At 47.5% G+C, this 22,112-nt stretch overlaps 1 long non-coding RNA gene across 4 annotated transcripts in view; it reads left to right on the plus strand.

Moving 5' to 3' along the window:
* The window catches only part of LOC103351608 (uncharacterized), a 100,016-nt gene that overhangs the window by 41,014 nt on the left and 36,890 nt on the right, over nt 1-22,112 (plus strand). The window contains exon 1 of one of the 4 annotated variants that reach the window (XR_001795330.3): nt 21,879-22,011. The exons of the other annotated variants lie outside the window; for them this stretch is intronic. This is a non-coding gene — a long non-coding RNA (uncharacterized lncRNA). Of the gene's footprint in view, nt 1-21,878; nt 22,012-22,112 lie in introns of those variants that run through there. 4 annotated transcript variants of the gene reach the window in all.

A 22,112-nucleotide genomic window follows, 5' to 3' on the forward strand; every position in this document is an offset into this window, starting at 1 on the left:
CTCCAGCTTTCTTCTTGCTGGCCCTGCTCTTGGTCACAAAGCTCGCTGGTCCATGCAACCTGTGGTGGTGCTGCTGTTCCCCTCCCTTACACGTTTGGTGACGTGAGAACAGGAGACTTTGTTTTTCTTTTTAATTAGTTTCTTCCTCCCTCCCTCCTTCCCTTTCCATCTCCTCTCCTCCTCTCCCCTCCCCTCCCCTCCTCTCCTCTCCTCTCCTCCCCTCCCCTACCCTCCTCTCCTCTCCTCTCCTCTCCTCCTCTCCCCTCCCCTCCCCTCCTCTCCTCTCCTCTCCTCCTCTCCCCTCCCCTCCCCTCCTCTCATCCTCTTCCCTCCCCTCTCCTCCCCTCCCCTCCTCTCCTCTCCCCTCCCCTCCTCTCCTCTCCTCTCCTCCTCTCCCCTCCACTCCCCTCCCCTCCTCTCATCCTCTCCCCTCCCCTCTCCTCCCCTCCCCTCCTCTCCTCTCCCCTCCTCTCCTCTCCTCTCCTTTCTATCCCTTCTTTCAAGGTTAATTTTATTTATTTGAAAGTCAGAGTGACCAAGAGAGGAGAGACAGGAGAGAGAAAGAGCTCTTCCATGCACTAATTCACTGCCTAAACAGCTGAGGCTGGGCCAAGCCCAAGTCAGGAGCTTGGAACTCCATGAAGGTCTCATGTGGATGGCAGGGGCCCAATTACTTGGGCCATCATATATCGCCTTCCCAGGTCCACTAACCAGGAGCTGGATTAGATGTGAAGCAGCTGGGCCTCCAATTGGTGCTCTGACATGGAACATCAGCAATTTTTTAGAGCTATTTTAGTTTCACAGCACAATTGGAAAGAGAGAGAGAGAGAGAGAGAGAGAGAGAGAGGCTAGCCACTGTTTGCTCCCAAAATGTTTGTAATAGCCAGGACTGGGCCAGGCTGGAGCTAGGCGCCAAGAACACAGTCCAGGTCTCCCAAGCAGGAGGCAGAAATGCAATTACTTGGGCCATCATTGCTATTCCCTAGAGTCTGCTTTAACAGAAAGCTGGGGTCAGAAACCAGAGTTGGACATTAAATCCAAGAACTCCACATTGGAATTTAAAAATGGATTTTTAACAGAAAAAAATATGATGAATAGGAAATGATTGAACAACTGAAATATAGCTACCAAGGAGGCACAACCAACAAAGGTTTCACTCCTACTTCTTTGGCTTCCTATTCCTACGTTATCTGGTCTCTCAGGCTTTTTCACTCGTTAAATACCGGTTGGCCTAAGCTTCCTGCTCCCGTTGAAGTCACGTGGCACTGATGTGTTCTTGTTTCAGATCTGAGCATTCCTCAGGTTCTATTCTATGAGGACAGGATTGTGATAACAGAGGAAGGGTCCGGTTTTCCGAGTTAATGAAGAACCATATGTATTTTACATAATAATTTTAAAAATATTCATAAAATTGCATTTGAGTATAATTTATTATTATAATTCTATGTATTTACAGAATACATACACAGAATCCTATGCATCATTTAAGCATATAGTATTGAGAAGGAGTCAACAGGTTTTAGCAAAATTTCAGAAGTGCTCATAGCACAAAAATTGTAAAGAATATATATATACTCAGGAGCAGGTGTTGTGGTGTAGCAGGTAAAGCCATTGCCTGAGGCACCAGCATCCTGATTGGGTGTCGGTTCCTGTCCTGGCTGCTCCACTTCTGATCCAGCTTCCTGATAGTGGCCCAAGTTCTTGGGCCCCAACCTGCCACCCGTGTGGGAGACTGGATGAAGCTTCTGGCTCTTGGCTTTAGCCCTGGCCATTGCGGCCATCTGGGGGAGTGAACCAGTGGATGGAAGATCTCTCTCTCTCCCTTCTATGTTTCTCCTTTTCTCTTTGTCACTCACTCTGACTTCCAAATACGTAAATAAATCTTAAAAAAGAAAGTATACTCACGATTAATAGAAGGGTTGGATAGTTTCTGTGTGTAGAATTTCAGGATAAATCCTTTGAGTTCAATATGTTGACTGTATTCTATGCATCTTGAAATATTATAAGATTCTCTCTTTCCTTTTTCCTCTAATTCTTTGTTTCACAAATTAATTTCCTATATGGTATTTGTCTTTCAAATTTCCAGAGCAAAATGTATCATCTGTGGCACTATTTTCATTTTCATTCTATAAATTTATAACAAGTAACTCACAACTTGGTGTCTCATAACTCACTTCTGAAATATCCAATGAGAAACTGCCAAGTTCTTCAGAGTTGTTTATTTTGGTCCCAATGCACTGTCCATGCCCTGGTTGAATATCTAGCCAAATTTCCTCTGATTTATTGCAAAACCAATTGGCAGAACAATGAGGAAACCAATGTGGGGCCAATTTTAGCAATGGATGTGCCGCCTCTTTCCCTCACCCCCACCTTCTACCAACCCGTCAAGTTTTTTCCAGTTCTGGCCATTCTCAATGAGAATATAACGCTTAGCATGGCTCCAGACACGGAAGAAATACATTCTTCCTATTCTTCCCCCACTGCTCACCTCCCTGCTACTTCCCATTCTTTTCTCACCAGCGACCTCCTCAACAGGTACTTCTCTCATCAGAGAGGACGGCCAACCTGGCATTGGCACACGGGGTGAGACTTATTTTGAGAAGAGGCAATCATGTCATATCAGTGAAGGCAATGGGAAGTTCACCTCTTCCCACCAAGTCTTTCACAAGACGGAATAGTTGTAGTATTCCCTGTGCGGCTAGGATTGGTGAGAGGAGCTGTCTTGCAGAGCTTGTTGAGATCAAAACCAGGAAGTGTCTCTACAGACTGCTCTGGTCAAGGCCACTGTGCATTCATTGATGGCGTTGTCATTCTGACACGGACCTTGAACTCTTTCCCACTGGTGACCTTTTCACTGACGTATTAGCACAGAGCAAGCAGATGAGACGATCTGCTCCCATTTATGGATTCAAGACTAGATGCTCAAGAAGGGTATGGGACTTGTCTACGATTATTGACAACTGGTATCCAGCTCCTCGTGAAGGGGCTGGTGCAGTGGGTTAAACCACCACTTGTGCTGCCAGAATCCCATATTGGAGTGTACGTTTGAGTCCTGGCTGCTGTTTTTCTTTTTCTTTGTTTTTTAAAAGATTTATTTATTTATTTGAAAGTCAGAGTTATAGAGAGACAGAGGCAGAGAGAGAGAGAGAGAGAGAGAGATCTTACATCTGCTGGTTCACTACTCAAATAGCCACAATGGCTGGAGCTGAGACTATCTGAAGCCAGGAGCCAGGAGTTTCTTCCAGGTCTCCCACACAGGTGCAGGGGCCCAAGCACTTGGGCCATCTATTACTGCCTTCCCAGGCCATAGCAGAGAGCTGGATCAGAAGTGGAGCAGCTGGGACTTGAACCAGCACCCATATGTGATGTTGGTGCTGTAGGTGGCAGCGTTACCTGCTACACCACAGTGCCGGCCCCATCTGCTGCTCTGTTTCTGATCCAGCTTCCTGCTAATGTGCCTGGGAAAGCAGTGGAAGATAGTCCAGGTACTTGGGCCCTTGCCACTCATGTAGAAGATGTGCGTGGAATTCCTGGCTCTGGCTTCAGCCTGATCCAGCCCAGGCTGCTGTGGCCATCTGGGGAGTGAACCAGCACACAGAAGGTCTCTCACTTTCTCTCCCTCTCTCTCCTTCTCTCCCTCCCCGCCCCCTTTCTCTGCCTTATAAATAAATAAATAAATAAATAAATCTTTAAAAACTCATAGTGAGGTACTTACTTCTGTTGGAGTCTACTGTCACTTTGAACTAAGAAAATGTTGAGCTGGTTCCTGGGTTTCTCCTTTGGTAACAGTCTTAAAGAGTTTTTTGGATAATGTGCAAGAAGGAAAATAAAAACCATGCTAGGCATTTCAACAGTGGGAATTTAATATTTAAGAGGGAACTTGTTAGTTATGTGTTGGGGACTGAACAAAATGCAATCGGAACAATGCTATAACAAAGAAATAATGACTACAGGGAGAAGCAATGCCTTGAGGCCGAGGAACAAGCAGAGAGGTTAGCGCCCTAAGAACCCGCAAGATCAGAGGGAGCGACCTGACGCCTGCAGAGGAGGTTCTGGACAGCTGTGAATGCCATCCCAGGAGCCTGGAGGATGGGCTGCATGGAGCTGGGATTCAGATCTCTGCGAAGGGAGTCATATTGCCTTCTGAGAAAGCCACTCTGAGGCTGGCTCTCGGCTGCATCCAGAGGAAATGCCAGGTGGCACTGGTAGTAATAGCAAATAGGAAGAAGGGAATGCATTCTCCCTTCTACGGTGTCAGTCTCCTTCGAGTGTCCCCTGTTGCCGGAATCAAGCAGCCAGCAGCCAGCGAAGGAGACATAGGATCCTCAGAGTCCCACTAAGCATCCCAGAGCAGGGCATTGGAGGATTTAGGGCTGGGAGACAGTAGCTTACTACTTCACACAGGTATGCAGGACACTCTCGGATTACCAGAGGACGTAGCCGTCATCCAGAGTGACACTCAGTATCAGGCAGGGGCTGATACACTGTGGTCGTATGGTCTACAGGTCACGTAGGTATGGCCTAGAGCTGGCAGGTGAGTCATCGGGCCTCAGGATTCCCTAGGCCCTCTGCCTGTCTGCACCATCCTCTTGCTTGAGGCAGAGAGTGGGGCTGGTGTGGGAAGGAGATTGCAGTGTGCAGAGTTGTGGGTGGGGAGTCCGCTGCCCCTTGTACAGCTATATAGGTATTAGAAACTCCAGCACAGTTGGCCTGAGGCTGCAGCCAGGGACCAAGAAGACAGGGAGCTCATAGAATACCTCAAGTTCACACCAACATCATTTTCAAGTACCACATCAACATATGGGTCTGCAGAAGCATTGACAACCATACAGGGCCTGGTGGCTGGAATTTTAGAATTCAGATTCATGCACTCATCAGGTAATCATGGAGTGTCCAATGTATGCGACCTACCTGTGGGGGCTCTGAAGGTGAATCAGCTAAGGGCACCTGCTCTCAGGGGCGCCCAGACATGAACAGCACTGGATTGCTTCGCTTCTGGCAGGGTGGGAGCAGAGTTGAGGGGGTGGCAACTTACTACAGCATGTCAGATACAGCTTCTGAGAGGAGACGAGGGCAGAATCTTGCTATCAGGAGGGTGGAACGAGGCCGGTGCCGCGGCTCACTAGGCTAATCCTCCGCCTAGTGGCGCCGGCAACCCAGGTTCTAGTCCCTGTTGGGGTGCCGGATTCTGTCCCGGTTGCCCCTCTTCCAGGCCAGCCCTCTGCTGTGGCCAGGGAGTGCAGTGGAGGATGGCCCAGGTGCTTGGGCCCTGCACCCCATGGGAGACCAGGAAAAGCACCTGGCTCCTGGCTCCTGCCATCGGATCAGCGCGGTGCGTCTGCCGCAGCGCGCCGGCCGCGGCGGCCATTGGAGGGTGAACCAACGGCAAAGGAAGACCTTTCTCTCTGTCTCTCTCTCTCACTGTCCACTCTGCCTGTCAAAAAATAAAAAAAAAAAAGAAAGAAAAAGGAGGGTGGAACGGTAGATGGGGGGCTGGGGTATCACGGAAAGAGGAAGCAACGTGAACAAGCCCCAGAGGTGGAGCGTGGTCTGGGTACCCGAGACAGTGGCAGGGATAGCCTGAAGAAGCTTGGGGTCTTTGTGAAGTCAGCAGCTTGAACCACTCTCTCTCCCTGCTCCAACATGCCACTAGGTAGCAACCTGACCGGTTTGGGTTTCACCTTCTGCTCACCTCTGATAGGAGCAGTGATCAACCCTATCCCAGAGAGCCAGCAGCGGAAGAGAAAATGCAGACGTTTTGGATAAGCCCTCATTGTGATACGCAGCTCTGGGGTGAGCAGTCTTGACTGGGACTGCTTTGAGATCTGCCTGTCTCTTTTTTTTATATTTTTATTTTTTTGCCAGGCAGAGTTAGAGAGAGAGAGAGAGAGAGAGAGAGAGAGAGAGAGAGAGAGAGAAAGGTCTTCCTTTTTCCATTGGTTCACCCTCAAAATGGTCGCTACAGCCAGCGTGCTGTGCACGATCCAAAGCCAGGAGCCGGGTACTTCCTCCTGGTCTCCCATGCTGGTGCAGGACCCAAGCACTCGGGCCATCCTCCGCTGCCTTCCCGGGCCACAGCAGAGAGCTGGACTGGAAGAGGGGCAACCGCGACAGAATCCAGCACCCCGACTGGGACTAGAACCTGGTGTCCCGGCGCCACAGGCAGAGGATTAGCTTAGTGAGCCACAGTGCTGGCCGAGATCCGCCTGTTTCCAGAACCAATCTCCTCGTGGCTTTCTAAGGTGTAGAGAGGCCATGCTGAGCACTTGACCTGGGGGAATTTTCATGTTTTAGAGAGAAGGGGAGGACTTCAGCACCTGGGTGCATGGAGAACAATGCGCAGGTCTCTCTGAGCTGGCTGTTCCTGAATCAGCCACTTCCAGGAAGTGGTTCTGTGATTGAAGCCTCAGCAATAGCCTCTCTGAGCCCCCTCCCCCATGGACCCTTTGGCTTCCACCTGACCAGCCTTGACACCCAGTATCCAAACACCGATAAAATTGATTCCCTAAGTGTGGGAAAGTCCTAAAGCATCGATTGCTTCCTCCTCGTCACTCCCCAAGCCCTGGCATTTTGCGCTCTCTCTCAGCATGTGCCTGGCTTGTTTGGTTGGAGGGGGTCAAAGCCCTGATGAAAAATGAGTGGAATTCCGCAGGATCAGGCCAGTCTTGATAAATGACAGCAGGGGATGGAGTGGGAGGGGCAGAGGATCAGGAGAAGTGGGAGTAATTGAATGGCTTAAAAAATAATCCGCCTCTGCCTTCCCTTCTTCCACTAGCCTGTCTAGTGCTTTTAGAGAGAGCTAGAGCTTGTCACTCTAAACATATTGAGCTTCCAAAAATGACCTGTAAGATGTATTTATTATTTCAAGTTAAGGACATGAAAAATTTCTTTGCAGAGTGTTATTGTCTGACCTCAGGGAGCTAGAGCCACTCGAGCCGGATGGGCAGTCATCGTTTTGAGACTTGTTTGCTTTGATGTTTTTTTTTTTTTTTTTTCCCATAGTGCTGTGAACTTGATCAGTCCATTTGTAGTCATGAATAGAACTCATTCTCCTCTGACATGGCTTCTATTCTTGGTCTGCTGTGAAGTAGCCTGCTGACCCTCCACAATTGTAAATTCAAGGAATGATCGCGTGGCCTTGTATGTTCCTTTCTAGTGTTGACTTTCATGGTCTGCACAATAGACGTGGGCAGGTTCCAGCGGCAGACGAGCCAGCATCTGCAAGGTGGTGCCAGGATGGGAAAGGGACTCTTCATACCACACGCTACATAGCTACCGACCAAGCCAGGGATCAGGGTGGTGATGCACTGTGGAGGACCAGAGAGATGTTTTCGGTGATTCTGCTATGGGTGAGCTTGGGTGTCCCTATGGAGAGAATTGACACCTGACTGTCAGGCAATGAGATGACAAAATAGATCTCTTCATTATAAACGCTGCTCTGATCCCCTAGATAGGACTGAAGGTGCAGAGAACATTGTTGTTTTTGGAAACATGGCCCAATGATTTTTTTAGGAAGGCTTGTCCTAGTCTTGGGAATTATCTCTTTGTTGTTGAAGCTTTTGCATGGATCAGGAAGGGACACTCATTTGTGCTGCTCCTGAATTAGGACACTCTGGGACTAAAGGGGACCTTAGCACCTTAACAACCATTGCCACCAACTTCGTGGTTCGGAGCACCAAAGTGGGAGCCCCACAAGGCAAGACTGGGAATTACACAACTTTCAACATTGCTGCCTGTGACCAACTTTTCTTTCCAATCCTTGCATACTTTTTGGAACCTTCTTTTCTTCTGAGGACTCACCCCTATTCTCTGTGCAGTGTCCTGGTTGCTTTAATTATCTGCATTTATGGAAGAACACAATCTAACTAGTTATTGCATGGCTGAATGTTACAACTCATTGTGTTATCATTAGCAGCTCTATCAGCCTTCTAAAAATTATTTATTTAGGGGCTGGTATTGTGGTGCAGCAGGTTAAGCTGCCACCTGCAATACCAGTTCAAATCCTGATTTTTCTTCTGATTTAGATCCCTGCTAATATGCCTGGAAAAACAGTGGAAGATAGCCCAAATGACTGGGCCCTGCCACCTGTGTGAGAGACCAGGATGGACTTCCTGGCTCCTGGCTTCAGATTTGGCCCGGCCTTGGCCATTGGGTCATTTGGGGGAGTGGATGAAACCAGTGGATGGAAGATCTCTCTCTCTCTCTCTCTCTCTCTTTCTGTTACTCTGCATTTCAAATAAATAAAATGATTCTTTTTAGTATATGTGCTGCTGAAGCCAGCAAAATAAAATGAATCTTGAAAAAGGATTTATTTGTTTGAGAGGCAGACATACACACATACAGAGAGAGAGGGAGAGAGAGAGAGAGAGAGAGCGCAATCCCATCCCCTGGTTCACTCCCCAAATGCCCAAAACTGTTGGGACCGGGCCAAAGTTAAAGCCAGGACAGGGCTTGAAGCCAGGCCTCCCACACAGGTGTCAAGGACTCAAGTATTTGTGTCATCAGCCCTGCCTCCCAGGGTCTGTCTATACTAGCAGGATCAGGAGTGGGCCATAGTTGGGACTCTAATCCAGGCACCCGCGTGGATTATATTATATTAACTGCTAGGTCAAATGCCTGCCCTTCCATTGGCCTTTTGAAAGCAGAGTTCCTGTTTAGGCCTGCGCTGCAGCTCACTAGGCTAATCCTCCACCTGCGGCGCCGGCACCCTGGGTTCTAGTCCCCGTTGGGGTGCCGGATTCTGACCTGGTTGCTCCTCTTCCAGTCACAGCTCTCTGCTGTGACCCGGGAAGGCAGTAGAGGATGGCCCGAGTGCTTGGGCCCTGCACCCACATGGGAGGCCAGGAAGAAGCATGGCTCCAGATTGGCACAGCACGCTGGCCATAGCGGCCATTTAGGGGATGAACCAATGGAAGGAAGACCTTTCTCTCTGTCTCTCTCTCTCTCACTGTCTAACTCTGCCTGTCAAAAAAAAAGTAGAGTTCCTGAGGACAAAATAATGAGTAATCCATTTTTCCACAGTGATACACAAGGACCACATGACCTCCAGGAAGAAAACACTGTACATTGTGACAGGGGTCTGCTTTCACCCTGTCCAGGTTGCTTGTGTCTAAGCAATCATCTTAATGTGGACTTTATCAGTGGTAATATTCCAAGTGAGGTGTTATATAGTCTTCCTAGGAAGCACACCTGAATATTTAACAGTATGGAGTTCTCTAGATAAACATAACCCTGTTTGCCTAAATCCACGCTCTTGAATATAATGAAAAGTATCCCATATATTGACTGTCTTGGAATATCTATACTTTGCAAATCAGTGTAGTCTCCTGGGAGCAAATGTGGTTTGCCACACAAGCACGTCTGCCCTCCCTGCTTTACACGAAGGCACGGTGGCCACTTCTCTGCAGAGTTTAGCAGAGGGAAGGGCTGGAAACCCCTCCCCCACCCCAATTCTGTAAGAGAGGGCACTGGGATCTTAACTGAAGGGTCACTGGGATCTGCTCAGTCTGTTTTCATCTCCCAGGGCCTTTTATGACTCTGTTTTAGAGAAAGACAACCATTCTTCAAAGGCTGGGCTCTATCAATTTCCCCCACCATATGTTCTTATTAAAATGTTTATGATACTCTTTATCGTAGGGTTACCATGTCAGGATTGCCATCGATTAATAAAACAGGCTGCAATCCAGAACCTAATATTTAGATTATTTTAAAAGTTAAAGCCTTTATACACTTTTCAAGATCTCACTATGGGTTGTCACTCGATTGCTTTTCACAGTTGGTCACAATTCTTGCTTCCATGTTGAGTGCTGCTTCTGAATCTAGTTCTTGATCACAATGCTTCTTCTTTTTTTTTTTTTTTTTTTTTTTTTGACAGGCAGAGTGGACAGTGAGAGAGAGAGAGACAGAGAGAAAGGTCTTCCTTTTGCCATTGGTTCACCCTCCAATGGCCACCGTGGCCGGCGTACCGCGCTGATCTGATGGCAGGAGCCAGGTGCTTCTCCTGGTCTCCCATGGGGTGCAGGGCCCAAGGACTTGGGCCATCCTCCACTGCACTCCCTGGCCACAGCAGAGAGCTGGCCTGGAAGAGGGGCAACCGGGACAGAATCCGGCACCCCAATCATCACAATGCTTCTTTATCCTCTGTCCAGGTTTAGCTCCTGGCACAGCTGAAGGAGGCGAAAAGGAGATGGGGCTGAAGTCAGTTTTCCCTGAGTGGGAAGGTAGTGAGCAGCTTGTCTCTGCTAGCTTCCGGTCTGATCCAGGTGAAACCATGGACAGATTGGCCCAGATGGCTCGTGAACCCATCCAGACAAAATGGCAGCACGTTGGAAGCACCACCTGCTTTAGCCATCTAGAATTAGATTTGTCGTGGGAGGTGAGACCCAGACATCTTTCCGTCCATTAAACTCATTTAGTTCTACCATGTTTATTCAGTTTGCACAATTTCACCCTTGCTTCCATTCTGACTTGCAACGAAGATGCTGTCTGAAGCATTAGTCTATTTGAGTAGAGCCTCGAGCCTCTGTTTGAGTCCTGCTGATCAGTTGTCCCTGGGGAAATGCAATCTGCTTCCAACTGGAAGTATATGCTGTCACATCTACTAAGACTTTATCTCTTCTGTCTCCCTGGCAAAAGCAAACTCACTCGCTGGAGAATGGATGGGACAAGCATGACCTTTCCATCCCTCTGGAGTGTTGGCCATGTCTTTGTTTTGAGCCTATCCTTCCCAGAATCTTTCCTGAGTCGTGGCATTGGCCAAAGTGCCAATGTTCTCAGTCTGTTTGTGGCCCAAAGTTTTCATAAAATGACCCCCTCTGGTCACAAAGAGAAGCAGACGTCAGCAAGAGACATGGTGTCAAATAGACTTGGCTCCTATGGGAATCACAGCGTTAAGCATTCCCACCCCATTGGGCTGCCTTTCACATTTGATTGATTTTTTTCGATTGGTTGTTTGCTTGACCTGATCAGAGAGTTTGGGCAGGAGTTTCTGTTGACACTTTATTTCACTTTGGGTAAAGTTTAAACATGACTTATCACAACCCTGACACATCTGGAAGGCCATATTTTGTCCCCTTTCTGTTCTCTGTGTTTTTCAATTATGAGAATAGAGAGTAGAAAAGCATTTTTTATGCATGGGAAGCAATTTAATTGCTTTGGGTCTTTTTTGGTACAAAGTATTAGACATTTTAGGTTGTAATCAGTGTAAAAAAATCCTCTTGCACTTCCACTGTTAAAACCTTCACATTTCTTTCATTTTCTACAGGTAAAAACCAAACATTGCTTGGAAAAATACCACTGTGAGACTGCAAGGATTTCTGCTGTTCTCTTCCTCTAGCAAAGTGGCTGAAATCTGGGGCTGAAGTTGTGTCAGGGAGCTATTGAATCTCACGGTCTAGGCTGACCAACATCTTCAGGGTCCTCTGTTCAGTCTTCTTCTTAATGTGGAAATGCTTTCTATAGCTGCTGTATAGGAACTGCAGATCTGTATTGTCTAGCTTAGTCCACTTTGGGGCTTACTCTCATGGTTAAAATGTTTTCTTCCTGGGGCTGACCTTGTGGTGCAGTTGCTTAAGTTGCTACTTGTGATGTTGGCATCCCATGTGGGAGTGCCAAGGAGGGTCTCACTGCTTTGCTTCATAGCCCAGCTCCCTGCCAATGCACCTGGGAATGCAGCAGATGATGGTCCAAGTGCTTAGGCCCCTGCCACCCACATGGGAGACCAGGATAGAGTTCCTGTCTCCTGCCTTTAGCCTGGCACAATCCTGGCTGCTGTGGCTTTTTGGGGGAGTGAACCAGTGGATGGGAGGTCTCTCTCTCTCTCTCTGTCTCTCTCTCTCTTTCTTTCAAATAAACAAATTAAGCTTTAAAAAAGTCTTCCATCCAAGTGGTAAATTAGCTCTGGCTTCCCTAAGGAAAAGTGGAATCAAAAGATATGTTTACTTTGGTGTAATTATTTTGAAATCTAGGCATAGTTTTCTAATAATATGCATTTCCATAATCCTTTTGAAGACCACATGTATGCATGCACACACACATATGCAAATCATAAAATATTATAACTCTAATACCGAGATCCAACTGGGTGTGAGGTCCCCTCTTTCTCCCCAAGACATGGTACTGGGCCCATAGAATGTAAACTTTGATAAGTGCTAGAATTTGCATTTAAGGATCTCAGAGTCTAAATATCTAAATATATAAAACACTGCTAAAACAAGTTTCCTATTAACGAGTGACTTATAAGCAAGGAATGACACTTGCCCGAACTTTCGTTCATGTTGGAGTAATAGCAATAGTAAAGACACCTGGTGTGCACCAACTGCTTTCTCTACGCAAATACCATTTTAAGTGCTTGACAAGAGTCTACTCAATTTCATCATTGTAAGAAACACGGGGAGGTAAGAGCTTCTGCTAACATTCCCATTTTATGGAGGAGGACACTGAGGCACAGTTGCTCAAGGTCACACAATTAAGAATAAGGGAAACCAACCAGGATTAAAATGAAGCATTTGGCTCCCTGAGCCTGTGGCTATTACCAGCATGTTGCCTAATTTCTCGTAAGGTGGAAAGAAAGAAATGCCAGGTCAGAGACAGGACTAACTCGATGGCCCATTCTGATTACTGTGTGAATCATTCATCCCTGGTGTGGGTTTTCTGTGGCTTTTTCCGGGTACGAGGTAGGAGGGAAGCACTGGCTTCAACTGTTGGCGGCCACCTGCAATTTATGGCAGGAGGAGTCACACTCAACTAGACCATGGTGTTAAAATGATAACGTTTTATGCTTTTGCTTTTAGCAGGTGACAATAAAAAATCAATTACAATGGATTTTAATTATAGGACCTTGAAGCTTAGTGTTGCTCCAGACTGTAATGAAAATTCATTTATGTTATGACAACCACAGATGAACAATTTATCTCTCCCCAGTGCAAGGTGGTTTATGATGTCTCTAGATTGCTGCCTCTTAAGAAGGCATCGAATAATGTGCCAGGTTGCCCTGTGAGTAATAGCATGGTTTTATTGTACAGGATAAATCAATTGCATAGACTGCTTGCGTTGGCTTAATGAGGTTAGATCAGCAAAGCAGAGATCTTGGGAAACTCTTGTTGGTCAACAACCTCCAGGTGCTGACAGAGGACCCTCGCAGGGCTGCATTCAATGTGAATACGCAGCAATTTGTCCACAGGTGGGTGGTATGAATCTGAGTTTTGGTTTGGCAAGTGACTTTCAAGAAGGAAAGACTTCAAAAGTACAGCTGAAGCTGCAGAGGGCTTTTGCAGACTACAAGACAAACACAAAAATGAAAAGCAATGAATATTGAAGGAAAAAAAACTTGGGTCCTAGTCATTTGCCTATGCAATGATGGTTTTATTTGGGGTCTCCCGAGGAAAGCATCCTTGTCTATCTCTTGGCTGGGATGCAGGGAGTTTAGTTGGCACACTATGGAGTGACTCCCCATCTTTCCACATTCCCTGTAGTCACAAGGGCCATCCTTTGTTGCTTGAGCTAGAGTCATGGCAAGGAAAGCCATTGCCATTTCCCTCTGCCTTTTATACTCTGTTATTATTATTTTTTTCTAGATGGGTTAGAAGCTTCCTCAGGCATTTGCCAACAGGGACAAGTTGAAGGCCATCAGGACTTTCTTCTGTGGGTGAACCATCCTGGCTAAATGTCCTATGAAACCACTCCACTTGCTTTCCTTTGTGTGTACATCAGGAGCTCACCACACACTCAAGATTAAAGTAACTGTAAGGGGTCATACCGAAGGAGCTGGAAGAGAGAGAGGTAGAGTCGAGGCGGAGGGTTCAGATCATGCCCGATTCTGAGTCCTCTGCTTCAAAGTCAACCACGTGTTGTGTTTAGAACGCAGCCACAATCCCTATGGAAATTCCAGATGAGTGACCTTCAGAGATGTTCCACTCCAGGTCATGCCTTTCTTCTTCTGTTTCATGTTTCTACACTGTCCCTTCCATTAGAGGCTTAGACTTACCAGGCAAGACTAAGGTTTTAGTTCTTATCCCTCAGAAGACAGAAATGTGTTGATACCCAAGAGAAGGGGGATAACTGAGACATGAGAAAGCAGTTTAGGGGCAGGTGTTCAGTCTAATGATAAAGAGACTGGTTGGGATGCCAGCATCCCATGTACCTGGCTCAATTCCATCCCCTAGCTGCTGACTCCAGGTTCCTGCCAGTGCACACCCTTGGAGGCAGCAGGTGATGGTTCAAGTAGCTGGGTCTCTAACACCCATGTGGAGACCTGGATTGAGTTCTTGGATCCTGACTTCAACCCTGGCATTTATGGGTTTTGAGCAGTGAACCAGGGGATGGGTGTTCTGTCTGTGTGTTCTCTCTCTGTCTCTCAAGTATATCAGTGAGAAAAATAGAGAAATTGATTCATAGGAGGGGCCATAATTGTGAATCAGTCAGGTATGCCTGGCTTAAGGTGTGGTAACAAACAACTTCCAAATATTTTAACTTTTCAGAGTAAAACAAAACACGTGTACAGAACTCCACTCTAATCAAACATCTATTGTGTTATTTATTATAAAGCTGACATCCCTTGGGTCTTGGGTCAGAAAATAGAGGAAAGGAAAATCCCTTCATATAGTCTATCCCTCTGCTCCCTGCATGGTAAGCTACCTTCCTCTTTTTCATTGTAATAACCCCCAAGTCTTAACGAATCAAAACAATGAAAGTGTATTTCTTATACTGTGTATCTATCACCAGAAGCTGAGGGTGTTGCTGCCTTGTCATTGTCATCCTTATTTGGGGACCCAGGCTGGAAGAACTTTCTGGAACACTGATAATAAACATGGCAGAGGGAATAGACATGGCATTCTGGTAAACTTTCATTGGCTCATCCTGGGAGCCATATACATTGTTTGTTCCTAGCTCATCATTTAGTATTGGTCACATGGTCTCACCAAAGAGCAGAGCCCAAGAAATGCAATCCTACCAAGTGCTTTGAAAGAGGCACTGAGGAGGTACCAGGAATACTTGGCAAAGAGGATGAAAGTCTACGACAGTTCTGGGACCGAGTTCTGGATTCCAATGTTGGGTCTACCAGTAGCTGGCTGTGTGCTTTAGACAATTAACTTTTAAAATATTCAGTTGTATTTCTTAAGAAATATTTATTTATTTGAGAGGCAGAGTTATGGACAAAGAGTAGGAGAACCAAAGAGAAATATCTTCCATCTGCCACAATGGCCAAAGCTAGATCGATTCGAAGCCAGGAACCAGGAGCTTCTTCCGAGTCGCCCACATGGGTGCAGGGGTCCAAGCACTTGGGCCATCTTCTACTGCTTTCCCAGGCCATTAGCAGGGAGCTGGATTGGAAGTGGAGCAGCTGGAACTCGAATGGGTGCCCATATGGGATGCTGGCACTGCAGGCAGAGGCTTAACCTACTACGCCACAGCGCCGGCCCAATATTCAGTTATCTCCTTGAGGGAAGTGCAAAGGGCCTTGGTGAGCGCTCAGCATACTGATGCTCTAAAGACTTAGGGGAGAGCCTGGAGGGCATAGTATGTGCAGAGAGGTTCTCATTTGGAAGGTTGGGCTCAACAGTGAAAGAGACTCCCTCCAACAGCTGTCTAAGCTGGGGTGGGAGAAAATCCAGTCACCTCTGTGGTCCAGGTTCTCTAACCCCATGGGTAAACACTGGGTGTCTTCGAAGTGTCTTCCAGGGCTTGTTTGAGGTGGGGGATGAGGGAGGGAAGGGAAAAGGAAACATCTCCATTGCTAGTTAGCTTTGGGGTTTCTATTTTGTTGCTGTTATTGCTTCAGGATGTTGATCTTTTCCCCTTTGTTGGATGACAAGAAGGTGATTCATGTTCAGGGGGAGGTATCCCATCCCCTGTCTCACTGACAGCAAAACTGTCAAAAAGCCCATCCCTATAAACACTAACCTGGCACAGGAGACCAGCCTGCATATGGAAAAATCAAAGGGAGGGTCTGGCAGGGAGTTGCAAAGATGGTTTGAATCAGAGGCAGAGACAGCCCGTGGATATTGGGGTGGGGGCTCGGGGGCTGTCTGCGCCACCGTGCCAAGATGGCTGGGAACTTGGCCCACGGAGTTTCCATCCTCGGGAGGAGGCAGGCCCAGCCTATGCTGGAAGCCAGATCATGGCAGGTCTCTGGTTTAAATTCGGACCATCGGAGGGTCCTCCGAGCTAATTGAGAAGGAGCCGGCCGTGTTTTCTTTCCTGCTTAATAACAAGGGAGAATGGCTCGCGGCTCTGGACTTTATTAGGGGAGAATTTGACATTGTTTTGTTGAACAGAGGATCTGTCCAGGGAGCTAATCTCTCGCACCTGTTTGGCTTTGTTAAGAAGCTGAGGGACCCTGCCTATTTGCTATTGGTTATCGCAGAGCGTGATATAGGAAGAGGGAAGGAAGGGACCAGAGAGAGGGTGTGGATTCACCCCCTCACCCCTAACTCTAAAAATCCAGTGCTAACAGTGATAAAAATGCCAGTGACAGTTAACCAGAATGATATTTGCATCTGCATGAGATCCATCCCACTGTACCCAGGCCCTAAATATTTATGAAACATTTATGATCAGCAAGGCGTTGTCCTGAGGTAGGAGCAAGCGGGCTAGGCAGAACTGGAAGATCTCTCAGGATTCTAGGAAGCTGGGACTGGGAAGAAAAGGCGTTGCTCAAGGAACTGTTACTGGCCCCTTGCCTGGGCTTCTCTTGCACTGGGGTAAGGTCCAACATTATAGGCTATTTCACAAGCCCGAGGAACCTGGCCCTTTGTCATGTGGGCATGTATGGTTTTACTCTAGTTGGTGCCCCTTGAATAATGGTTAATAGGACTTGAGGAGAGTAGGGGGCATACCGGACCTGGGGGAGAATGGGAAGCCCTTTGTCCCATGGGACAAGCCCAGGGCCTTTCGGTGACCTGTCAGACACTCCATCTTCTTGTTACCTGAGCGCCGGCAGAGAGGGACACCCTCGCTGGTAGAGCAAGAGTACTATTGAAAGGCTGTCTTGCCCAGTGGCCAACAGCTCTGTCTCTGGACTGGAGGTGTCTGGCTTTGTGTTTCAGCCAGAGCCAACTGCACGAATTACAGGACCCAGGGCAAAATGAAAATGCCAGGCCCCACCCTGTAGCCTGCCCTTAGTTCCAATCCATGAGGGACTTGCAACCACTGCACGCTGTGCTAGGATGTGCTCATAACTGGGATTGGGTTGGGTGGGAGTTTCTCTTAGAGGTAGGAATGGCTGCCACCTTTCCCATCCTGAGATATAACACGGTGTGTGCCTGACCCGACCCTGCAGGTGTGTGCTTGTGCTCAGAACACCACTGTGCGCAGAGGGTGATGACAAAACGGGTCTCTGATCACTGTTGGGACTCAGGTGCTGCCCCAAGTGGGGGACAGCAGTGACCATAGGGTAGAGAGGGGTCGTGGAACACAGATAGGCTGGGAGCTATGGACGTTTGGAGGGCAGTTGGCTGAGAATCCATGCCAGGGTGGTGAGGAACCAATGGGAGGCAAGACCACACCTGAGCAGAGGCCCCATGCCCCTCCCCTCCCTGCACCATCTGACTTTAAAAGATGGGACTTCAAGACTGGGCTTGCTGAGCATTAACCCCCCAGGATGGGCACTTAGGGTGTTGCTGCAAGAAGCCACATGGCACCCACAGTAAGAGCTTGAGAATGCTACCTACAAAGTAGGATCATGATGAGAGATCTATCTCAAAGGGAAGTCGTAAAACATTTGGGGGATGAAACTTTTTAGTGTTCAGAGCAATGCCGGCCCCTTAAGAAGCCTTGTTAACCGTGAGTATGATTACAGGTCCGCCTGCCTTCTTCTTTTCTATGGAATGATGTGTGCTTGGAGCTGAATTGTTTTCCCATCAAGTCCTATCAAGGGGTCTCTACTTTTTCTTTTAGCTCTTTTGTGACCAGGGGCAGGAGATTCCAACAAATCTACTGAGGCTTCAGGAGGAGATCCACATTAGATCTCCCACAGACACACACACAGTTGTCATTCACAGCTAGTGGAAGAGCTTTTCTGGAGGGTTATCTAGGAGACTATAGGTTCTTTGGTGGAGCTTTAAGGGTCCCAGTGAGCAGACAGTGGCAGTAGCTAGCCACTCCCTCCCACTGTCTCACTCCACCACAGAATTGTATGGCGTTGTTTCACATAGAATCTTGCTTGAGACAATAGGAAGGACACTGCTATTCTGAAAAACAAGAGTTTGCATTAGAGTGAAAATCAGCACTGTAACCCGCCATAGCTACTCGTCTGCTGAGTTGACCCCTCTGGCCAGGTGGCTCAGGACAGGTGCTGTCAGTGGCTACCCGTGGAGGGAGACCTGTGGCTTTAAAGGTGCCTTCCCCAAGGAGGTACCTCTGGTCAACTTGGCTGGGGTTGACAACGTAGCTTGTAGAGTCCCTGCTCTTTCCACTGAACTGCCTCTCTGCTTCAATCTAGGTATAAGAGGGCAGGAACTTTCCCGAAGAGCTGCTCTGGAGGGGATATTTCTGTCTTCCCTTAGGAAGCACTCACTGAGTGCCAGAAGGCCTCAGCCATCTTTGATCATGTGGCCCGGAGAAAATGACATCAGTGCTTCGAACCTTAAAGTGCCATGCGTGAATGGGAACATGCTCAGTCTTGTCTTTCTCACAGGGCTGTTAGGAGGCCCACGTGACAGCCATTGTGCAAAAGTCCTTTTGGAAACTCTAAAACATCATCCGGATGTAGGACAATGTCAGGAGTGTGCTGTTTCTTCTTTGTCTGACTTTAAAAAAGTTGATTTATTTATTTGAAAGGCAGAGAGAGAGAGAGAGAGAGAGAGAGACCTTCATCTGCCAGTTTGCTCCCAAATAGTGACAACAGCCAGTGTTGGACCAGGCTGAAGCCAGGAGCCAGGAACTTCATCTGGGTTTCCCATGTGGGTAGCAGGGATTCAAGTACTTGAGCCATCAGCTGGTGCATTACCAGGGAGCTGGTTTGGAATCAGAGCAGCCAGAACCCGAACTGGAACTCAAACCGGGACTTACTGGCAAGCCTATATATGGGGTACAGGTGTCACAGATGGTGTCTCCCTCACTGCACCCCATAGCCAGCCCCCTTGCCTGGCCTTTGATGAGTCCTGTTCTTGGAGGCCGTGTCGGTAGCCTCTTCAGTGTTTTGTAATCTGCATCTATTAAGTGATGAACTGAACACACAGACATGTGCAATCCACACCTGCCTCTACTGCCTCCTTCACAGGTACTAATGCCATTGCACAGTGGTGTGCTGGTTCACACTTAACAACTGGTTCTCTGAAAAAACGTATTTGTGTTTGTATGTACATACAATCATTATCAATTGTATTGGCATAAAAGATGTATAGTACATAACTGACAAGACATCACGAAATATGCACTGATCTTGATTGTAAATTCCACGTGGCTGACTGATTCTCATACAAGCATTTTCCTGATTTTTTTCTTTCACAGTTGATAAAAAGTACAGGTCCAATAAAAATAAGTGCTGGTTGACACTTTCATGTTTGGGTTAGTAATAAAAAGGAAGACTGAACACATATGTTGGAAACTCACTCCTCAAACAATTTCCTCTTTTAATCAGAGAGTAGTTCTTGAATACTGGAACTTAACATTTTCCCCCCTTTACTTGCTACTCATAATGTAAAAACCCTAGACATAATAGGCTTTTTTGTTTCATCTGTGTGGTTACTATTTTCTCCATCACACTCTGAGGTCCAGACAATTACAAAACCATAAATCAAAACCATAGTTTGTGGCATTTGTAGATTTTCATGGTGTTAATAGTCCCACTATGACCGATTTTAAGCTAAACGTGTGACATTGCTGAGCAGAGAAGAGATTCCAGGGAATTACTATCACACAGCATCTCCACCCTCTGATCACCCTGTATGTGGACAACTTCAAGAGCAGTGATAACAGTAAGCCACGGTAAAATATTAAGGAGTGGATGAGCTTATTACCTGTGCTTTAAATATAATTTATTTAATGGTTAGTTTATAGAATTTAACATTTAATAGTGGCTATGTTTAACAATTGGCTCGCAAAACTCTTGTAAATTTCACAATTGGCTCCTGTAAGCGCCGAGGCCGAACTGGCTCCAGCACAGCCCTGTGTGTTTGTTTTTCTCTTCCTCCCGAGTCTGGCAGTTTTCAACATTCAAAGAGAGTTATTGAGTCCTTCTATGTGTTAGATGCTGGGGAGCTGGTGGGGTAGTCCCTGTCTCGTGGAGTTTACAATCTTCTGGAACAACAAATAAATAATGATCTAGGGCAGTTTTCTAAGTGTGTCTGAGTGTGTGTGTGTGTGTGTGTGTGTGAAGAAGGGGTTGGCAAAAATTCTGTTTGGCGTGAAAGTGTGTATCAGCTCCAATCTTACTGCTCAGCTGCCTTCTAGGCCGGGCGCCTTGCGTCATTGTTTGTCCGTTTTCTGGCTAACAGTTCTTTCTCTTAATGACAAACTTCGGTTAAGGACCGAGGAGCTCAAAACCATGCAGTGTTGTCTTGCCGTTGGCTTTCGTAGTCTGAATCCTAACGGGCAGGACACCTGCCTCGGTTGGAAGCGGGGTCCTCCGAACGCCTTCCGGTTGGTTTAGGATTCAGCAATCCACCCCCCCGCCCCCAGCCCACTGCACTACTGCCGGGACTTACCCTGGACCCTTCCTCCCCCATCTGTGGGCAAGAGCAAATCCTGGAGCCCCGGCACAGACACCTACAGACGTGAAAACGCTTAAAGGCCTACTTACCCTCTGTTAAGGATAAAACGGAGCGCGCGTTGGGAGGGCTCCCTCATTTCGTAGTTTCTCCCCCAGTCAGGGGCTGCTGGGAAGAGATGTGGGGGCTTTGAGAGTATGGTCCAGAAATGAATGTGTGTGTGTGTGTGTGTGTGCATGCACACCTGTGTGCCCGGGCCCCCATACACAAAGAGGGGAAGAATCTCTCCACATATTAGCAGAGACTGTTCATCAGAAGGGTTAGCAAGGAGTTCCCTGTCATCATGTGTAATATCTCCCAAAATGACTTGGAAAACTTTAATTATGTTGGACCTTATTTTCAGCTCCTGTTATCTTTTGAACTCCCGGAGAGGGGGGGATGGGTTACCTCAAAGCCTGGGCTTTTCTCTAAAGAGCCTTTGTCTTTCTGCCCAGGTATTAAGTTGGTGGCGCAACAATCATAGGTACATTCGGTTCATTTTTCCCCACCCCACCCCCACCCCTGCCCCCTCCCCCAAGCCCCATCCTGGGTCTGAATGTGGGCCTGTGTTCTCCTGGCCCACCGTCCTGGTGCCTGCACAGGGGACCGAAAGAGAATGGGCCACAGGAATGTACCCCGAACAGAGCCAAATTGTTCAAGCTGCGTGAAGAAGAAAGAGAAAACGGGAGGGAGGGGCGGAGAGGAGGGAAGAGAGGAGAAGAAAAGCTTCCCTTGTGGGTTCGATTTCTCTGGAGATGTTTGGAGGATAACACAGTAATTTTTTGTTGGGGGGGGGCACGGGGAGCCAGCACGAGCGAGCCGAGTTTTATCGGCACAGTGGCCTATACAGCAAGGTGACATTTGAGAGAACAATTGCAAGGTTGTTTGGCTACATTTGCTGCTATGAATGAGGCTTAAGAAAAGGTGTCTTTGGATTGCTACTAACAGTCATCCTCATCATTCTCTCTCTCTCTCTCTCTCTTTCTCAGTTCCCTTATGAAATAAGGGCACACAGGTAATAAACAAAGCACTATAAAAGATCAGATGGAGGTATTCTGTGGGCTCACTGCATGTCTGGAGGGAGCCTTCTGCACTCACCGCTGGTGCATTTGGCTTCCTAAGCTGCTTCAAGACTGGGGCAGGATAACACCAAACCCCTTTCTCTCTTTTTCTCCAACTCGGCTGAATTTAAGATCATGCCTTTGGGCGGCTAAGCCGCACCTGATGGCCAAGGGGCACAGGAAAGGACGGCAGGGTAGAGACCCTTGGATGTGCTCATCTGGACTTTGGATTTTGATCTTTTTTGTCAAGCCCTCCTGTCCAGGTGAGTAGCTGCCTGGGTTCAAAAGCTGCTAGTGGAATCTGGTTTTCCACCCGAGCTCTGGGAGATGCTTCAGTTGCGATGGTTATTCTCTTTTGCGTTGG

This window comes from Oryctolagus cuniculus, chromosome 17 (genome assembly GCF_964237555.1).
Source record: "Oryctolagus cuniculus chromosome 17, mOryCun1.1, whole genome shotgun sequence".
In the NCBI taxonomy this organism is placed as follows: domain Eukaryota; kingdom Metazoa; phylum Chordata; class Mammalia; order Lagomorpha; family Leporidae; genus Oryctolagus; species Oryctolagus cuniculus.